Here is a 21,725-nt window from a genome sequence, read left to right as displayed (position 1 = left end):
CACGAAGGGATGAAAGATGTCGCCGAATGGATGAACATCAGCCGCCTGAAGTTGAACACGGACAAGACAGAAGTCCTCATCCTGGGACCGTCGCCCTCCGCATGGGACGACTCCTGGTGGCCCCCGGCCCTGGGCACCGCACCCAAGCCAACGGACCACGCACGCAACCTGGGCGTCATCCTGGACTCCTCCCTATCGATGACCAGACAAGTCAACGCTGTCTCCTCATCTTGCTTCCACAACCTCCGCATGCTCCGCAAGATCTTCAGATGGATCCCGACCGAGACCAGGAAGAATGTCACCCAGGCCCTCGTCACCAGCAGACTAGACTACGGAAACACCCTCTACGCCGGCACAACAGCCAAGCTTCTGAAAAGACTTCAGCGTATCCAGAACGCCTCCGCCCGTCTCATCCTGGACGCCCCCCGACGCAGCCACATCTCGAGCCACCTGAGAGACCTGCACTGGCTCCCTGTCAACAAGAGGATCACGTTCAGACTCCTCACCCACGCACACAAATCCCTCCACGACCTGGGCCCAAGGTACCTCAACGACCGCCTGACTTTCTACACGCCCACCCGACAGCTACGATCCGCAAACCTCGCCCTCGCCGTCGTCCCTCGCATCCAGAGAGCCACCGCCGGAGGAAGATCCTTCTCCTACCTAGCGGCCAAGACATGGAACTCCCTGCTCGTCCACCTGCGGCTGACCCAGGACCACTTCGCCTTCAGGAAACAGCTCAAGACCTGGCTGTTCGAGCAGTAGCAGACCCCCTCCCCCAAGCGCCTTGAGACCCTTCCGGGTGAGTAGTGCGCGCTATAAATTCCATGATTGATTGATTGATTGATAACCAGTGCCCTACAATATTAACTTATTGAGAGACTCTTAATTCCAGTCATGAAAGTCCAGCACCTCCTTTTATCTCCTTAATCTCATTCAGGTAGTCATGAGCCTTGGCTTCTGAGAAGAATATCCACACCCTCCCCTTAGAAATGATTTTGAGTTGGTCCAGGTTTAAAAGATATGTTTCACAGCCTATTGCCTGAAAGGGTGGGATCAACTGTAATCTCTACCTTCTTTCTACTGTGGTGGGGCAAAGGTCTGGGTGTACAAAAAATGTGTGGCCTCATAGGTACATTTGGCTTCTGGTCGTGCTTTATCCGATGTAACCTGACGAAAGAGAAAGTTACCTAAGTAAACGAAAACTGCCTTGGGCCATTCAGTTTGTCCTGCCACATTTCTTTTTTTTAGCATCAACGGGAAGCGATGTGCTCGTTGTACTTCAGCGTCCCAGTTCCAGTGCGGTAGATCGGGGAAAGCTCTCTTTAAAAAGTCAACCATAAACGCTTTCATATCACTGCCCTCAATATTTTCGGCTAGTCCCTGAAACCTGATATTTTTTCGATGCTGCCGATTCTCAATTTCCTCAAGCTTCCACATTATGTCTGTCACATCCTTGTCCTGCGACTCTTTATGTGTTTGCAATTTCTCAACTTCCCTCTCTAATACTGCTGTCTTTTCTTACACAAGGGGTCATCCTTTCTTTCATTTTTTTAGCAGAGTATGCTCACCTTCCGGATTGTCACTTGGAGCTTTTTGGTGGCCTGGTGTGCCCTGCGATTCTCCTGCCGGGCTTCCCTTTGCATTTGTTTTAGTGTGGTGTAAACAAGGTCTATTGATGGATGGTCTTTGGGATTGTTGGAATCATCCTGCAGTGCATTTTTTACTCCTGCCTCTTCGTTGTAAACCTGGCTAGTGGCAGAGTAGTCCCATCTCAGTCTGCCGGCGTATTACTATCAGCATCTTGATCTGAGCGGCTTGTTTTAGGTTTGGTCCTACGTTTTTTGATAGTTATTCTATTATGATGGACTAACAGATGAGCCCTTCGACCCCAAATCTGCCTCCGTGAGCCCCATTCTAGAAACCAAGAGTTCAGAGTCATCCATGAGGGAAAATAATTTCTCCCCTTGTTCTGGAGATCCCAACTGATTTTTTAACCAAGGTCCAGACAGAGTTCCCTGCAGATCAGTTCCACATAGCACATTGTTAAGAGATACAGGAAGGGCAAGGTTATCTTTTCTTACCAATGCCTTCATGGGGGGGCTCCAATCCTGTCAGGGTTCCAGGGGGTCCTGGGAGCCTGGGGTTGCGAGTTCTTTCTTTGGTTGATTCGACATCTTGCTGGTGTTGCTCTGGCAAGAAGGTATCTGTTCTCTGCAGCCCTGCTCCGTCCTGCTGCTGCAAGATTGTATCTGCAAGCAGGGCAATCACTTGTGCTCCGCCCGTCCCGTCTCTTCCAGCTGGTCAGATGCGTGTACGGCGTTCGTAGCAGTTGCCCCGCTCACAGGGGGCCGTGATCCCGCAGCAGCTGCGGAGAAAGCCTCCATAAAGAACGGTTACTTTGAGCCACCCAGGTCAGAAGCTGTCCTGTGCTGTTTGCCGCGAACTTCTAGCTCTCCCCCCTTGGCTGCCCAAACGTCAGCCCCCTCTGGTTTCTTAGCTGAGGTGCCATGCCGGAAACAGCTCATTATTTGCCCCAATGCCGCTCCTGTCGTGGCGGCCTCCTTTGATGCCTTGTTAGATTTAGGGGCCATTGAGATGGATCACACCAGTTTGCCTCCCAGAATGCTGACTGCTGTTCCGGCCTCCCGCAAAGCAGCCGCAATCAGAACCCGCAATCCTTGCCACTGCGAACCTCTCTGCCACCAAGGGACTGCAGAGTTCGAGAGGTAGGTATAATTAGTCATATCTATTTCACCATTTACACTGGGGTCAGAGTGCGAGGGCACCTCTTACAGTGGTCAGTCGCCCGCCATCTGACTCTGTATCTCATGGGTGATTGCTAACTTTTGGGCTGCACTCTGTGATAGATTAACCAAACTACCTCAGTGCAACCCCAAATTATGTACAATTTTGTTGAAGCAGACAACACAAAGAATGGCTGATTACTATCATATATTTATGTAGCAAGTCCACAATCAACAAATGACTTGGGCAAATAAATGGTCGCATTGACTATCCATAAACATCTCTCAACCGCAGTAGTTAACTCCATCAGAATAAGCCTAAAAGTTTGCAGGATAGCTAAATATCATATACAACATTATCTCAAGCTTTGTGACTTTTACATTACATCCACAAAGCTTAGCAAGTGGAACATCACTAAAAATACACAATGCTTCAGATGCAACGGGCCAACACATGATACGATACATATGTTTGCAACCTGCCCAGTAAATTAAACCCTACTGGGCTGAGCTATTAACCAAAAAGTAAGTTTCTGACAGGCTTTTCGTGTGGGACAGACTGAGTCGGAAAGGCTGTCCGTTGAGCTGTATGAATGGGCTCTGACTAAGATGATTCTTTGAAACGAAATGGCCGAACAGTTTCCCTCCGACCTCGAGCATCGGAATTGGTTGGTTGGATTTGTTTCCGACCCAGTCGGGCGGATGGGTTCCGACACATCTAGGGGAATCCAACTGTCGGTTGGAGGCTTTCCGACCAACATCGTAATCAGGCCCTTAGTCTCAGAAAGAAGGCGTATGAGAACTAGAACAGGCAGCGCACGTCAATACCGTCTGCTCTGCTGTTTATTTGTAGAAATAAACTCTGTTACTTTTCAGTTGGTAACAGAGCAGACTAGAGCCATGAGGGTTAGCTGGCTAGTCCGGCTGCTTCATTGAAAAATGAGTAATTAAATGTTGGAAACTTTATGGATCAAAATATCAGCAAGGAGTGGTTCTCTTTTATTTACTCCCAAATGGTACATAGAGAGACCAGCAAGGCAAATGGATCCCAGGTGAGGCTTCAACTGACATCCTGTTGCACTGTATAAATAGGCCCATGCAGTGCAGCTATTGTATTTTATTGACTTCTATTACTGAAGTGGTTGTGAGCAAGGGCACTGTGAACCCTCCCCACCACCTGTTCTTTAGAAGCTACAGTAAGATGGACAGACAAAAGCTCATAGTTAAGGTAAGAAGGAAAGAAAGATTGATAGAACAACAAAAGCAGGATTGAAGTTTGAAATTAAGGACAGTTATATAAAGGGTGATAAGAATGAAATGAAATGAAATGAAATGAAAGAGACATTTATAAAGCGCATGGCTACCCATAGGCCTCCCAGAGCTAAGAACCAAATCAAAAGAAGAGAACACTGATTAATCCGTTGGGAATAGATAGGTCTTCAAGAGTCTCCGAAAGGAAAGATGGTCCTCCTCCAAGCGGATGGCTTCTGGGAGGGCATTCCAAGCTCTGGAGGCTACATAGGAGAAACAAGGGCCTCCGCTTTTGGACCTGAAAATTCTCGGCACCGTGGCCAGGCGTTTATTTCCGGAGCGAAGAGCTCTTCTAGGACAGTATGGAGAAACAATCCTCTGAAGAATTGGAGGACCCTTGGCGGCCATGATCTTGTGAGTAACACAAAGGGCCTTAAATTTGATCCTCTCTGCAATGGGAAGCCAATGCAGCTGTTTAATTGCTCCTCTCGCTGATTCTCTCCGCAGAATTTGCAGGAGAATTCTTGCTGCACAGTTCTGGGCTTTCTGGAATATGCTTAATGTTGATTGAGGGACTCCCAGATAGAGGGCATTAGCATAATCCAGCCGCGACAGAATTAATGCCTGGAGAAGCAGTTTTTTTGCCTTGAACGGAAGAAGGGGCAGAATTTTCCGAGCTGTTTTGAGTATTCCAAAACAGCATCCCGCTACCTTTCTAGCCTGGGTCTTCATATCAAGTTTGGTGTCCAGCCAAACCCCTAGACTCTTGATGTGATTTTTTGGGGTAGGAGCGTTTCCCATACAACCAGGCCATGCAAGAGGCAGGCCTGGAGGTAGGGGCCTACCCAGCAGCATGAGGTCAGTTTTAGTTCCATTTAACTGAAGGCAAGATTGTTTCATCCACACTGAGATTTTTTCCAGACATCTGGAAAGGTTACTTCCAGGCTGTCCAGGATCTTTGAGGGAGACTATCAGCTGGGTGTCATCGGCATATGTAACAATTTGTATGCCAAACACCTCCAATATATTTGCCAACGGGCTCATATAAATATTAAAAAGAGTGGGGCTTAGTGAGGAGCCCTGAGGCACTCCACTCTTCAAAGGCACAATCTTGGAAATCACATTATCCTCAAAGACCTGGAATGTACGGCCTTCCAAAAAGGAAACTATCCACCTCAATGCGGTTCCCGTCACCCCCATCTCATGACATCTAGAGATGAGAGTTTGATGGTTAACGGTATCAAAAGCCGCACTGAGGTCAAGGAGGATTATTGCCGCTGATCCTCCTGAGTCCATGATTTTTCTTGCCTCCTCCACAACCGTGATCAGGGCCGTTTCAGTGCCCTGAAGTGTTCTAAAACCAGTCTGTGTCTGATGTAAGCAATCGTGCTCCTCCAAATAGGAGGAGAGAATAGTGTTGACGTATTTCTCCGCTATTTTGGCTATTCCCGGTAGCAAGGAAATCGGCCGATAATTGGCCATTACTTCTGGGTCTGATCCTGGCTTTTTCAGCAGGGCTTTAACCATCGCTTGCTTCCATAATGAGGGGACCCTACCGGCTAGCAGTGAGGAATTAATAAGTGTTGCGATGACAGGGGCTACTTCTAGAGCAACTTTACACAACACCGTAGGGGGTGCCTGATCTTTAGGGGAGCCTGATTTAAGTGTGTTAAGTAGGGAGGCGGCTTTAACGGAATCCAGGGGAGCAAAAGATTCCAAAGTCCGATCTAAGGGGCATCTTTTTTCTTCCATCTGAGGATCATAAGAGGAATTGTCGACTGATGGAAAGGATGAATAAATGGGCAGAACTTTAGCATGAAAAAACTCTGCTATATCGTTACAGCGTCCTTGTAAGTCAGAGGGACTAGCTGCCGTAAGTGGAGGTGTGATCAAAGATTTGAATATTTTAAAAATTTCTCGTGGGGCATTAGGTGCTGATAAAATTTTTGCTTCATAGTACTTAGATTGTACTTTGATAATCTCTGCTTTATACAGTTTTAGCGCGTCGCGATAGACCTGTTTTTTCCCAGGTGAATAATCTTTCCTCCACTGTCTCTCTAGTTGCTTACAGTTCTGTTTTTGCTCTCTAAGCTCCGTGGTGTACCAGGCCACTTTTTTAGGGCCCTGTTTAATGTCACTAAGTTTTTTAGGGGCTAGCAAATTCAATGTATTTTCAATCCAGCCATTAAATAGCAAGTTTGCCAGTTCAGGGTCGGCGTCTAACCGGGGGCAGGTGTCTTTAAGAATAGCGGCCCATTCTCCCATAGAAATGTTAGACCAGTTCCGGCTCAAAATTTTGGTATGATTTTCTACCATCCTGGTTGTGGGGGAGGACCAGGAGAATGAAATCAAATAGTGGTCACTCCAGGGGAGTGGTTGGGAACCCTCCACCCGGATGTGAGTATTGGTGAAGATAGGGTCCAACAAATGTCCCTTAATGTGAGTCGGACCCATCAACTTCTGGGTAAGAAGTAACGCCCCTAGGGTGTCAAACAATTCCTCCACATTGGCGTAGGAGCGTATTTCAGCATGCAGGTTAAGATCTCCCAGGACTGTGAAATTCGGCAAAGAGCTGACCAATAAAGATATATTGTCAGCCAAATCATTGATAAAAGATCCTATCGCTCCTGGGGGTCGATAAATTAACATGCCTGAAAACGTACAGGTAGACGTAAAACTGATAGAGAAGGAACAACTTTCACAGTCACGGATCAACCCATCCGAAATTCGACAACTGAAAGAATCCCTATGAATAATGGCAAGCCCTCCGCCTCTAATCAGGCCTCGATCTTGCCTCTGAATGGTGTATCCTTGGGGGAGTGCCTGGATCACTGCTGGATTTGACCAGTCCGTCAGCCATGTCTCGGTGAGAAACAGTACATCCGGATTGGTATCTTCCAGAAGCAGCCGTGTTTCTAATGAATGTTTAGACATCGAACGGCAGTTAAGCAACTCCATTGCAAAGTCCGGGATTTGAGGGCATATCTTACCCACCTGACCCTCTGTCTCGAGGATAAAAGGACATTGAGAGCAGTGGGTCTGGTAGAAGGGGGGGCCCAGACAATGATGGCACCTGTGTAAACCGTGAAGCTGTTTTAGCTGGGCGGCCGTGTAGGGGCATGGTGCTAATGCTGCGGGGTCGAGGGTCCTGGCCCCTGGTCTCGGTCGGGCACGGACGGGTGCAGATGGGCTTGCCTTTGGCGCGCCTTAGGCGCGCTAGTGGCGCACCCGCTGCGCGTGTCCGCTGCGCGCTCGCCACATCCGCCCCTTTTGATCCAGGGTGCGCGAATTCCCTGTGGCAGCTGTACCGCTGACCCTCTCCTACCAAGATGTCAGCCGCCCCCGGAGTATTGAACACAACTCCGTCCCCACAGGTAAATACAAAGCAGCTTTCTCACCCTGGTATAACTATCCCCAAGCGCGATGTGCAAATAGCAAGTTTTAAAATTTGATTGTTTTTTAAAAAGAAAGCAAGATAACGCGCTAGGCGGCGAATACACAGCTTGCTCCTCTGATGATCAAGTTCCAACGCGCGCTCGCCACATCCGCCCCTTTTGATCCAGGGTGCGCGAATTCCCTGTGGCAGCTGTACTGCTGACCCTCTCCTCCCAAGATGTCAGCCGCCCCCGGAGTATTGAACACAACTCCGTCCCCACAGGTAAATACAAAGCAGCTTTCTCACCCTGGTATAACTATCCCCAAGCGCGATGTGCAAATAGCAAGTTTTAAAATTTGATTGTTTTTTAAAAAGAAAGCAAGATAACGCGCTAGGCGGCGAATACACAGCTTGCTCCTCTGACGATCAAGTTCCAACGCGCGCTCGCGGCATCCGCCCCTTTTGATCCAGGGTGCGCGAATTCCCTGTGGCAGCTGTACCACTGACCCTCTCCTCCCAAGATGTCAGCCGCCCCCGGAGTATTGAACACAACTCCGTCCCCACAGGTAAATACAAAGCAGCTTTTTCACCCTAGTATAACTATCCCCAAGCGCGATGTGCAAATAGCAAGTTTTAAAATGTGATTGTTTTTTAAAAAGAAAGCAAGATAACGCGCTAGGCGGCGAATACACAGCTTGCTCCTCTGACGATCACGATCAAGAAGCATGGGTGTAGGAGAAGTTAGATAAATGTGGACAGATGAGTGAGTGGATGCATGGCTTGGTGAGTAGCTAACTGAAAGGACAGGTGAATGAATGGCAAAGTAAATTTAACTCTGGATGAATGAACAAAAGGATCAACTGATAGATGAAATGCATTATTAATGGCTGGTGAAGTCAAAGGATTGATTTATGGGTAGATTGATATATGGATGGATAAATGCATAGATGGATGTGTGAGTAGATGGATTGAAGTGCCAATGGATTGATGGAACAGTGAAATATTTAACGATCATTGAAAGACTGAATGGATGATAGAATGCAATGGCGAAAAGGTGAATCTAAGCGGCTGGATTGAAGGATGAATGGAAGGATAGAATGACCGGAACAATGGAATGGTGAAAGATTGAATGGTGGTTGAAAGAATGAATGGATGACAATGTAAAGGTGTCATGGTGGAGGGAAGAGTGAAAGGATGATTGTATAGATATTTGGATTGAAGAGACAAAGGAGGTCTTCCAGGGAGGGGAGGGCTCACATGCTTAAAGGCCACGAAAAACATAATTTCCACAGTACTGCCTTGAATCAACTCAATCATTAACTGCAGGTGCACATTGAGGAAAATCTAAAAAGGACAGAAGCCAATGCGAAAGCAAGAGTGGAGACACCAAAGCCAACAAAGAATCCAAAAGTCCAGATGTAGAATAGGTTTCCAAAGATGCGGGCCAGAGTTTGGCATCCCACAAAGGGAATATGATCAAATCAAAAGGATTTCACATATGGAGGGATTTAACTTGAAAAAGTTAGTTAACATGCACCAAGATACTGCAGGTAGAACAACGGAAAGATTTACACGAATGCCACCTCTGCCAAGTATGTCACATTAGGTCCATTTAAAATGTGTTTAGAACACAAAGTAGTTGTTTTGACCTACATGTCAGTTTGTGAAATGGCAAGATGTGCCAGGTGTCACATGGAAAGAGTTGAGAGTGCTTGGCAGTGTGTGCCTTGACATGCCAGAACCTTATCCATTCTGTATCAATTATTTTTTTGGTAAAATTAAGAATTGAGAAATAAAAGCAAATACAGTAACATGCAAGTCCAGCTTATACCCATATAGAGACATAAACGTTGATTATGATATATGCACCAATAGCAAACAATACTAATATATAATATTTAAGAGAGATAGAATAGGGAAGAAAGGGGTGAGAGAATAAGCAATATAAGGAAGAAAGTAAAGAGAGGAAGGGAAGAATGACAGAGACAAAAAGGGAAGAGATATATAAACTACAAAGCAGTAAAGAAAGAGAGGGGAGGGAGGGGTAGTGAGTACAATGATTGTAATGAGGAAGAAGCCAGAGTCTAAGCAAACGATGAGGGAAAAGGAGGCATCTTGTAAAAAGGAGTTAAAGGGTATACATGGCCACTTGGGATGCACAGCTTTTAAATGACTGGGTGTACAAGTCAGTTTTCTTGTGTTATCTGCACAGTAGATGGCAGGGGTGGACTCTGGGAAGGGTCTTGGATATACCAGGGCAGTGTATCCTGCCACCTGTGAGAGCTGTTAAATATTATGTGAAGCATCTTACTTGTTTTATATTGCATGCATATAAAGAATCTTTGATGTAATGGGTTGCACTGTCAGTGACCATTCCTCACTGACCATATTTGAAGTGACAAACACCAATGATTTTGGTAGCTTGCCTGTTGCACTCACTTGCATAGTGAGTCGTTGCATGTCTTCAGCGCACACAGGTTTGACTGCAGTGCACAGAGATCCTTCATTGCCACACACAGAGGAAAACAATTAGATGGAACACTGGTAGGCCCTGACTCCATCTTGGATAACGGAAGTCGCCATATTGTCATGTCTGCTATTAAACACAGATGTCACCAGACCTTATGTTTCTTAGAACTTTGAAAGTGTCAAGCCATTTGATTAATGACATAGACACAACATTTGATGCAATACTTGTCTGGATCAAATGTCTTCTCCGTCACGGTTAAATATTAACACATACAAACATTTAGCCAAAATAGTGTAGTCTGAATCGACACCCTTTTACCTTATTTCCTCATAGAGAAACGCCTAGGATGCACACCTTGATGCACCTAATCTATGTCAGACATTCCTGAACTTATGCAAAAAATTCCAGTTTCTGACAAGAATTACTATATAAGGACCGCCCCTTGACTACTTGTCAGAAGTGGTACTTCGCCCAGTTTATCACCCAAAATTATACAAAAGATGGTCTCACTTGCTTCCAGGAAAGTTCACACTTTGCAAATGCTACTTCTCGTCTAATGCCCATAAAGCCAAACCCCCAGAGGAAGACTGCAGCATGCGTCTGCCCTTCGCCGGGAACACTGTCTTTACATCTCCGCTGATAAAGACAGCCTTTACAGTCAACAAGGTATGTAATGTGTCTCTTCTTCTTAAGAAACTCTAGATTGCAAGTTGCTCTGCCTGCCATCCTCTCTTAGTGTAGCGCATAGAAGAAGGCCTTTGGGTTGATAGGTTCTAGATGATATTTTAACCATGTTAGAAATGTTAATTTTAATTTTGTTATTTATAACATGCTTTCTTGTTGTTTTTATAATATTCTGTGTAGTTGTTTTAGACGTACTGAGAAACAGGTTCTTTCTGTTGTAATAAATACTTTTTACTTAAAAATGTTAATTCTTGTTAGTTCACTGTGTGTGTGATACTGTGAATAACAAAATGCCCATATCCCTTCACGCGGGAGTGTTAGTAACCCAAAAGCAAAAACTCTATTTCAGTAGTACTTTGAATTGTGTTCTCCGGGTAATAATACCTGCCTTCCACATTCACAGTTGGTGCAATGAACAAAGTTCACCTATGGGTGGGAAAGCACATCTTTTAGAGATACACCCAAGTTGTAGCCTATGCAACAGTTGGCACCCAATATGGGGTTACATCTTACAGTTATGCCTTGAGTAGTTTTTTTCACTATTCAACACATACGTGTCATTAACTCATTATGAAGCCATCCGTAGTAATCATGGTTACCTCCAACTGTGGTTAAGGGACCACCTATTGCTGTAGGTTTGTCAAGCCTCATGCATTAAAGGTTATTTCCCATTCTGTGTATTTTCTAATTCTTTCATTACAATTTTCAATTGAATCCATTCATTATGGCAGTACTGAGTGTGATAGGGGTTAATTACAGCATAGCAGTCACTCAGCATCCCAAAGTTTACGGTGTCCCCGATAAGGGGGAGGGCAATTTCTTTTTTTATAGCTGCACATCTGGCGTATGCCTTTGAGACATTTTACTCAAGGGTGGAGTTCGAGCCTATTGATGCTGCCAGAGGGCAGTTTAAAAAATGCATAGCACTAGACCCACCGGCACACTATAGACCAAGATTTGGAAATTCCTTTAGTTACTTCTGTAATATTTCCACATCCAACTTATGCCTTTGAGACGTTTTGCTCATGGGTTGAGTTCAAGCCTATAGATGCTGCCTTAGGGCAGTTTCAAGAATACACAGTGCTAAGCCCGCCTGCACACTATGGAGCTTACAAAGATTTGGAAATCCCTTTACCTTACCAGGAACATCAGAACTGTTTGGTCCCAGACACAGAAATGCAGAGTCCACCAGTGACTGAGTGTTGGTCCCTAAATCTGGTCCTGTTTCCTGCCTTCAGTCTGTTGGAGGCACCCACCTAGTAGCCACATGGTCCGGTGCACTTCGAGCGTTGAATGGGGTCCCCGTGCCCTGATGAATTTGCTAGAAAGTGAATTGGCAATATAAAATGTCGGCTTTTCAGCTTAAAATGATCTAACACATGGTATGGTTTTTAATCATGAGTGCGGGTACTTCAAATTAAAGACCTATGCAGTGTGCTTTTTGTAACTTATTTTTAACATTTTCTGTGCTTGTGAGGAAGAAGTTCTCCTCCCTTCACGGGATCCATGGGGAGTTTTGTGAGATGTTGACCAAATAGTAGATTTTTGGGTTACTCACATATACAACACATATTTTGGGAGTTGGTTCCGTTCCCCAATATAGAAAAGTGTCAATGATGAACGAGTGAGCAAGTTGCTGCGAACCTGCCAATCGCTCCTTGGTGGTTGCTTTTGTGAGGCAATTCCTATGGATACACGTTTTACCTTCATTCCTCGCATATGTAGTATTCACCACAATGCACTGGACCTGTTCTAGTTTTATTTTCTAAAAAATACACATAATGGGATGGTTCATATGTAAGCACTAGAACCTCCTGTGCTTGAAAGTGCGAAGTGGGGGATCCAAAAAGCATTGATTAGATATGTGATACACAACAAGGGATTTGTTTGTGCTACTGATTTTGAGTGGAGGCCGCCCTTGATGCTTTTCTTTTCCCCCTAATGCTCCTCTTTGTTGAACAACAATTTGAAACTACATGCCAAACCTTAAACTCCCTTTTTATTACACCTAAGTCACCCCTAAGGTAGGCCTTAGGAAACACTAAGGCAAGGTGCTGTGAACCGAGATGTAGGACATGTACGTGTATGTTTTGCATGTCCTCTTGTGGCAAACATCTAAATTAGTTATTTACTGCTGTGAGGCCTACTTCTCTCACAGGCTAACATTGGGAATTCCTTAAAATACCTTTAAACTGCAATTCCTGATTAGAAAGGAGTAGTTGTATTATGTTTCATATCTTTGGAATGGTAATGATAAATCCTCTTTTCTGGTATCGTCGGATGTGACATTACTATTTTTAAAATGCCACTTTTAGAAAGTGGACATTTATTTGCTGTTACTGCTCTGTGTGCCTCGTAGCCTGTCTCTAATACACATATGGGCTTGGTGACAGTTACTCCAGACAGCCACAAACACAAGAAGGCTAGGTGTAGCTGAGTAGCCATCTTCATACATCTGCATTCTGATGGCCCTTCCTTGGCAGGAAGAGGCTCACGCTTACACTTCAAAGGGTAGTGTCTTGGCCCGTCCCGACACAAAGGACTGATTACCCCCCACAATAACCTGGCAGGGTCAAAAGGGATACTGGTGCAATTCAAAGCTAGTCTTTGCAGAGTCTGCCACTTGAAAGGCATAGTTGGCTATAAGTATTGGGTCTCAGACCCCAGCAAATCAGACACTTCTGGACCTACACCTGAACCTTTGTCAGAAGAACTGCTTTACTGCTCAAATGACTCAACTGGACTGCTGATATGAAGGCCTTCTTTTCTGTTTGTTGCTCTGATGCTCTTTGACTCTGCTGAAAGTGCGTTGGACTCTGCCTTCTTCCCAGTGATCTCCAAGGACTTGTTGACTTGTCGCCTGTTGCTTGAGACTCAGGGATATCAAAGTCTCTATCCCTGCTCTTGTGCCTGGCTCACTGGAAGAGGCCCAGATACTTGCAACATGGATTTCGACCCATCTCCTATCTGCGTGTTGCAGAACCGGTGCATCGACCCGGTTGGGGAGTACAATCGACACATTGCTTCAGAACCCGCGCTTTGCCTCCAGAGATCGACGCATCGGACAATGTATTGCCGCAGCTGCAGCTTGGTGAAATCAATGCATCTCCTCTACTGTGTGGAAGAAACTGGCGCATCACTCAATGCCTCTCGACTTTGGCACCAGTCTTCGGAACTGCTGCATCACCTTCACTGTGTGGAGAAGATTGATGCATTTCTCTGTTTGCGATCAGGAATGGAATTTTGTTCATGAGGGCCTATGCTGGTCCTGTAGCCAGCTAGTGCTCTATCACGGTTGGCCCGAACTTTGACTTTGCCCCCATCAAGCACGACCTAAAGTAACCTTTTGTAGCTCTACTTGCTTCTAAGCGCTTTACTGCTTTTATTTCCTTAAAATTCAATATCTCAACTTCTACACTTTGGACTTTTGTTGTTTTGGTCTTGTTTTATTTATAACGTCATTCTTCATTTTCTAACCTGTTTTGGAGTCTTTTTGTGGTGTCTTCACTGTGTTACTGTATGAGTTATTGCTCAAATACTTTACACATTGCCTTATACGTCAAGCATGCCTGCTCTCTGCCAAGCTATTAGAGGGGGAGGACAGTCTAATTTAGGTTGTGTTGTGGCTTACCTTGACTAGGATTGTTATACCTACTTGGACAGGGACAGGGTGCATACCTCTGCCAACTAAAGACCCAATTTCTAACAACAACGCTTGTTTTAAATAAGGAAGAGTGGACAACCCCATTGTAAATGATCTGTTGAGAAAGACTCAAATTGTGAAGTGTCAGAACATGTGGAAAGGCATGACCCAAAAATGTGAATGTGGACAACACATGGAACCTTGAGCCCTAACATTATTTCCTAGTGGGGGTGGTTGCTCTGTGATGTGTGTGTGTGTGTGTGTGCGTGCGTGTGTGCGTGTGTGTGTGTGTGTGTGTGTACGTGTGTGTGTGTGTGAGTGTGTGATGTTTACCAGATTGTTATGCTGATGCACATACCCAATGGCTACTTGAGGGAGTTACACAAAATACTTACATACTTGTACTAGAATAATGCTCCTTTGGTAACTGAGTTTCAAAAATTGGTCCTAACATAAACAGAAGAGGGGCAGGTGACTATGAGGCTAGCACACAGAGGTGAGAACTGTTTGTCTGTTCCAGTACTGTCAGCAAATAACTCCAAGGAAACGTCGGAACCTCTGTCTCTGTTACAAAATCAGGCTACTGGAGAAAAAACAATACATATGGTAGAATTCGCAATATGGGTTGATTATGCTTACTCTGGAGAGAACTGCAACATTTGGTGGGGAGGGAAAGTGCAGTCTGTCAACAAAATTGTAGAAGGGGGTTATAACTATTTAGGAATACATGCTTAGGTTTGGCTTGTCCGGTTTGGGTTTCCTGCAATTGGGTAGCATGCATCGCCTATGATTAAAGTGAACTCATTACCAGATAAGGTTATGGGTGGATCATCCATGATGCCCTCAAAAATGAACATTGGCGATGTGATACCATCTCTACTGGTGAATGCACAATGGTCTGGAGATTGGGCCTGCCCCTAGTCTATGTCTCACATGTGCACATCCTCAACAGGCTGTTTGGGCAATAAGACTTGTGACCTGCTGAATAAGCATGTCTCCAGATCTCCCTAGCTCATAATCAGTGGATATTGTCTGCAATGAACATATGTTTCTTGTTTGAGTCCTGAAAACATGTAAGGACCTGTTTATGCAAGGATCTAGCCCAGAGCTGAAACCTCCCACCCAGAATTAATAAGCGTCAGTAACACCTACCATAAATCTGTAAGGTTGTAAAATATGAGGTGTGCCGCGGTTCATGCAATAATCATTGAAGAGGTTCATAGGTTTCACTCAAAGGGAACCTTTGAGTGACACCCATCTACCGTGATAATTGCGCCTGTGGAGAAGTAGTGCCAGTGGGACTTGTTTACCTACCATGATGTATTCTCCCCTCTCAAAGGAGATGTGACAGGAGTAAAAAGGTCACGCACTGCTCCGCCTGACCAAATGTATATGCTCACTCTTAGTTAAGAGTGCCTTTTCTACGTAAATGAGATGGGCCCTCTCTCACCTACGTTAGTGCTTACTTGGGTTGCTGATCCCACTCACTTTGAGGGAAAGAAATAATAGCAGCAAATGATCTATGAACTAAATCTGAAGCAGTCCCATATAAGGAACTTGTAGTAAAGGCGAAGACCAGGTCGCACACTAGCGCGTAAGTTTCTCCAGTATTTATTATCAGAGCACACAGAAACGGAGGGACTGTCCCTAGCTGGTCAGAAGGCAACTGACCAGCCTTGGAATGTTCACCTTTAAACAACTATATGGATTCTGACACACGTCTGGTGATAGCTCAAATCCAAACCGAGGCTTTAGCTCAATACAACAGAATTATGTGACCCAGGAAAGCCAATGCAATAATGTCACAGCAATTCAGTGTGGCAATGAAAACCTTTCAATATACTCAACTATGTGAACTCCAGCTACTCACAGCTACCCGTCCACCAACCCTCGACACTGCACCCACGCCACAAACACTCTGGATTAAGGGCCCGTTTGACAATAAAAGTAGTAAATCTTCACACAAAGATTTTACGTCTACCTGTAGGTGCAGATTTACTACTTCCTACGCGGGGACGCGCATACCTGGTTTGAAGCACCAGCATTGGGGAAACACGAACTACACCTCCCAGGCTGCCACGCGCCCAGGAGGGAGGAGAATCCCGCCGAAACCGCGCTCAAAAGCGCTCTGTCACCCCCGCAGCAAGGGACGCGCATACCTGGTTTGAAGCACCAGCACTGGGGAAACACGGACTACACCTCCCAGGCTGCCACGTGCCCAGGAGGGAGGAGAATCCCGCCAAAACCGCGCTCAAAAGCGCTCTGTCACCCCCGCAGCGCGGGACGCGCATACCTGGTTTGAAGCACCAGCACTGGGGAAACAAGAACTACACCTTCCAGGCTGCCACGCGCCCAGGAGGGAGGAGAATCCTGCCGAAACCGCGCACAAAAGCGCTCTGTCACCCCCGCAGCGCGGGACGCGCATACCTGGTTTAAAGCACCAGCACTGGGGAAACACGAACTACACCTCCCAGGCTACCACGCGCCCAGGAGGGAGGAGAATCCCGCCGAAACCGCGCTCAAAAGCGTTCTGTCACCCCGCAGCGCGGGACGCGCATACCTGGTTTGAAGCAACAGCACTGGGGAAACACGAACTACACCTCCCAGGCTGGCACGCGCCCAGGAGGGAGGAGAATCCCGCCGAAACCGCGTTCAAAAGCGCTCTGTCACCCCCGCAGCGCGGGACTCGCGCCGGCCACGCCCGGGCGAAGCCCAGGCCAAGGGCGGGCCCGTCCTTGCCCGTCAGTGACCAGAAGAGGCCGAGCCGGGCCCCCCCTCGTGCCAGTCACCTAGGTAGGGCAAAGGTTTCAAACATTGTTAGTGGATATGGAGCTGTATATGTAACACTGGGCATTTTGAACTGGCATTTTAACTACTTGCAAGACATTGACATTGTACTACCTGCTCCAATAACATGGCAAGCAAGGCTAAAACGCGCTCGACTAGAGCAAAGCGTAATTCCACGCCCTTGCGACAGCCACAATCACCAGGAAAAGGTATAGACTTATCGCCAGTTCCAAAGCCAACGGCTATTGATCGCATGTTACAGAAAGCTATCAGGGCTGTATCATGCGAGATTGAGCGCACAGAGAGACGTCTGTCCCTAATCCCACTGCTGGAGTCCCCTGTCTTAAGGTTAGGACCAGAAAGTGAAGCTGTGACTATCTCTCCGTTTTGTTCACCAGAAATTTTGGGCCAAGACCTTCCCTGTGCGCAGCCGGACATTGGGTCAAATATAGGGACATCGGTTCTTGACAGTTCACCTTTAAGGACGAGGAAACGGACTGTGTGCCCAAAAAAGCTGAAAGAGAGGAAAAGTAGATCTAGTATCCCTCTAAGTAAAACTAGAAGTAGATCAAGGGAAGGGCGGGCAGACAAGATGGCCCAGGCATTAGTCCCACCTTTATGGGCGACACAAATAGTGGTAGACCTACAAAATTACCTCGAGTCGTTTATAGTAAGCCAAATTAAACCATTGGCTAGTAGGTTGGATAAAATCTTGAACGAGGTAAAAAATAGAGGTAGGACCCTGGGACATACAGTGGAGTCGCATAGCAGCACAGTTACCTCTGATAATATTATAGGCCCACAGATGGCTAACCAATTGATGGGGCAGAACGTCGGCCAACCCCTAGGAAAGTTGACTCCCGAAGCACCGAATCTTTCGGTGCAACAGGATAGAGCCACCATTTTAAATACAAGGGCACCACAGATTGGCCAGGGTCCACCTGAGCAAATATTACCTGCACTACAATTAACAAAACAGCCCCGAATCGAAAAGGTGCAATTAACAAAGCAGCCCGATGCGGATGTCCCTATGATATTGCCTAGTGTCCTGTCTACAATTAATCTACCACCGGAAGCATGCCCCTATGTAGTAGTTCTTGCAGGTGTACCAGAACTAAAGGGCGACCAGAACGAGTCATATTTAAATTTACACAATAAGGTCACACACTGGCTTCATAATAACAAACCCCTAACTAGTAATGAAAACGGTAATGGGGAAATTTTACATGTCAGAAGGGTGGATTGGGTAGGCACTAGATGTAAGGACATTGTGGGCAATTGCATTATAGTTAATTTCAGGGACAAGAGAGTAGTGGAACATATTATGGCATGTGGGACAACTAATCATTCTAGCTACATAAAATCATTGCCATTGGGATATTTTTATCCCAGGAATGCAGCACCTTATGATGCTTTATCACTTGGGAGACTTATGGAGAGACCTAATTCCTTTAGGGCCCAAAGGTATGTTGGTGATGGCCCCAGAATGAGGAACCTCGGTCCACCAAGTTGGAGAAATAGGTTTAGTCCCGTGGCATCGCTAGAGGAGAATGATTGACTTGATAGCATCTTATCCACAGCAGATCCCTGTCAAAGAAGAAAAGGGAAGAACACGACCCTTGAGGAACCACAAGAGATAGGAACAGAGACACCACAAAACTATGCACTCTCAGCCCCGTGGCTTCTGGAGGAGGAGGATATACCAAGTAGGGGGGAGAGCTTAGCCAAAATTCCATCACATACAACTTTACCAGGAGGAGGAGATACCTTAGCACTGAGTGACATAAGGGACAGGGGAAATGAGCAAACAGTATTGGGTACCGGGTTAGTATTAGAACATATAGGGACAAGGGAAGGATTGTCTAACACAATACCTAGTCCTGCCGGTATAGCTGGCAAATACAAAAATGAAGAAGGCTTACAACTCATCTCCTGGAACATTGCCGGACTGGCAAACAAATTTAATAACTGTGAGTGGTGGCGGTACGTAAAACGGTTTCAGATAATTAGCCTACAGGAGACTTGGGTGGTTGACAATAGTCTTTTTCAAATGCCAGGGTACAAATGTTTCTTCGTGCCAGCCCAAAAATCAAGATCAGGCAGAGCTAGGGGTGGCTTGTCCATATATGTAGATCTAAACCTTCAGGGTGTATGGACAAGCCCGACCTGGTCCTCAAATACTTTTCAGGCCGTGTGGTACAGGGACAAAGGGCTAAGGTTGATTGTGCTTAACATCTATAATAAGGGGATCTCAGGAGAAGATAACACATTCCTCCAGGACTTGGACTGCAGACTAAACCAAGAGATAGAAGCTAGTAAGGGGGTACCGGCCCCCACTATTCTAGTCATGGGCGATTTTAATTGCCATCTCTGCCCAGCCTTACTTCCTACTGACGCTGAATGGTCACATTGCCCAATTAAGAATGGACCACATTTCGGCCACACACAAGAAGAGAGGGCCTTCACTAAATTCTTAGACACCCATGATTTGGTGCATACGATGAACATGATGGTCCTGGACAAAGACGGGATGCTCCCTCCTACTTTTAAGGGTCGAGGTTGCTCGTCTTTTATTGACTATATCGTATCATCGAGTTTCCTAAAACATAGGATTAGATCCGTAGGGATTGAATGGAGTCCCTTCAGCGACCATAATCCCGTGGTAATGGAGCTTTCCTATTTGACCCAGCATAGGAGGGAACAGCTGGGTAGTACCTCCCAGAGACTAACAGACCAGGGGAGGCGGCTCAGGTGGTCGAAAATAGATGGGGGAAACTTTTATAAATCCCTTATGGATAAGGGGAAAATTTTCATCGTTCAGTGCCTTGACCCTACAGTGGAGGGGCTTCCGTTACTTGATGCATTCGGGCAAATAACTAACCTGGTAAATGGGCTTCTAAAATCAAGTGCCCCAGTAAGGAAAGTTGATTGCCCGAGATGGTTCGACAAGGACTGTTCACGTGCCTTCAGGGAACTTAAATGCAGTCTTAAGAAAAGGCCAAGGGACAAACAAGAAGTAGCCCAGTGTAGATTAACGTACAAGAAAGAGATTAAGAGAAGGAAAGTAACTCTCCAGGGTGAAGTTTGGTCTGATCTAAGGCAGGCTGCAGAAAGGAGAGACATTACTGAGTTATGGAGAATAATTAACAAACCTTGTTTCCAGGACAGTAATGTACCAGAGATTGGGACAAATATTCTCCCGGATCAGTGGCTCACACACTTTAAGGGTCTATATAATTATAAAACAGTAATTGTTCCAGAGGAGGGGGGGATAGTAAAGCAGGGGCAGGGAATAGATTTTACTTTAAAAGAAATCACTGTGGGAATTGAGGGTCTGACAAAAAACAAGGCCCCTGGCCCTGATGGGACACCACCGGACCTGTTCCTGAGTAATGTTGAGCTATGGGCCCCAATACTCACTAGAGTGATAAATGCCGCCTGTAGGTTTGGCCTCCCTCGAACCCGGTCCACGGCTATAATTGTCACGATTTTTAAAAGGGGGAACAGGGACAACCCACAATTTCACTGATCGACGTGTCAGCTAAGATCTTGGGTCGGGTAATTCTAAACCGCCTCACTGAGTGGACTGAGGAGAATAATATCATCTCGGACACTCAGTACGGCTTTAGAATAGGAAGATCTACAAGTGACCAATGCCTGAACCTGTACATGCTGGTAGCGAAATACACCAAATCCAGCAATGAAGCCATCTACCTGGGGTTCATGGACTTGGCAGCCGCTTTCGATCACGTGAACAGGGACAAACTCTGGGCTATGATGATACATTTGGGGATAGATTTGGGCTTGATTAACATCTTGAGGGAATTACATAGGGACACCTCAGCAATGGTACGTTATACTATGGAGGGGGGGCTGACTGAATCTTTTCCATGTACCAGTGGGGTGAGGCAAGGTTGTATCTTGGCCCCCTTTTTATTTTCACTCTATATTAATAATCTGGAGAAGTTCTTGATCATTTTAAAAACTGATTGCCCAAGCGTAGGATCGCGTCCTATCCCGGTACTTTTATACGCGGACGACGCGGTCCTACTTGCACGCACCCACAAGAGCTTACACCTCCTAATAGATGGATTTGTAGAGTTTATGGAAACCTTAGACCTGTCGGTTAATCTGGGTAAATCATACGTGATGTTAGCTGGCAATAAACCCTGTACCAACTTCTCTTATAAAATAGGAAGCCATACACTAGAAAAGGTACAGTCTTTCTCGTATCTGGGTCTGCTATTTGATGGCTCTTTACAATTTAAGCCCTTGGTGGAGGGACGTTGTTGTAAATTGGTATCCTCCAAGGGTGCTATTGCAGGCTATGGGCGGAGAGTGGGTCGTTGGTCCCTGAACAAATAATGAATCTTTATGGCTCCATTTGCTGCTCTAAGGCAACTTATGGTGCAGAAGTGTGGGGCTTTGTAAACATCCAGCAATTACAGCGGGAGGAAAACAAAATTTTACGTTCAATTTTGAAGATCCCGCAGAGTACCCCAGCCGTAATAGCCCATAGCGAACTAGGGAGGCCATATTTAGAAGATCTGGTTAAACTTAGACCCATTTTGGCATGGCTGAAAATTTGGTTAAATCCTGAGGCGACTTTAGGAAGACAAATTATTAGTGATTGCATGGGAAGGGAAAAAAGCATGAGTACACCATGGCTGAAATATGTATTGACCAGCTTGGAAAACCTTGGCCGTAAGGATCTATTCCTAAGACCAACAACGATTGTAGCTCAAGATAAGTTGTTGATGGGGCGCT

Source organism: Triturus cristatus, chromosome 2_2, assembly GCF_964204655.1.
Source record: "Triturus cristatus chromosome 2_2, aTriCri1.1, whole genome shotgun sequence".
In the NCBI taxonomy this organism is placed as follows: domain Eukaryota; kingdom Metazoa; phylum Chordata; class Amphibia; order Caudata; family Salamandridae; genus Triturus; species Triturus cristatus.
This window is presented reverse-complemented; position numbering follows the sequence as displayed.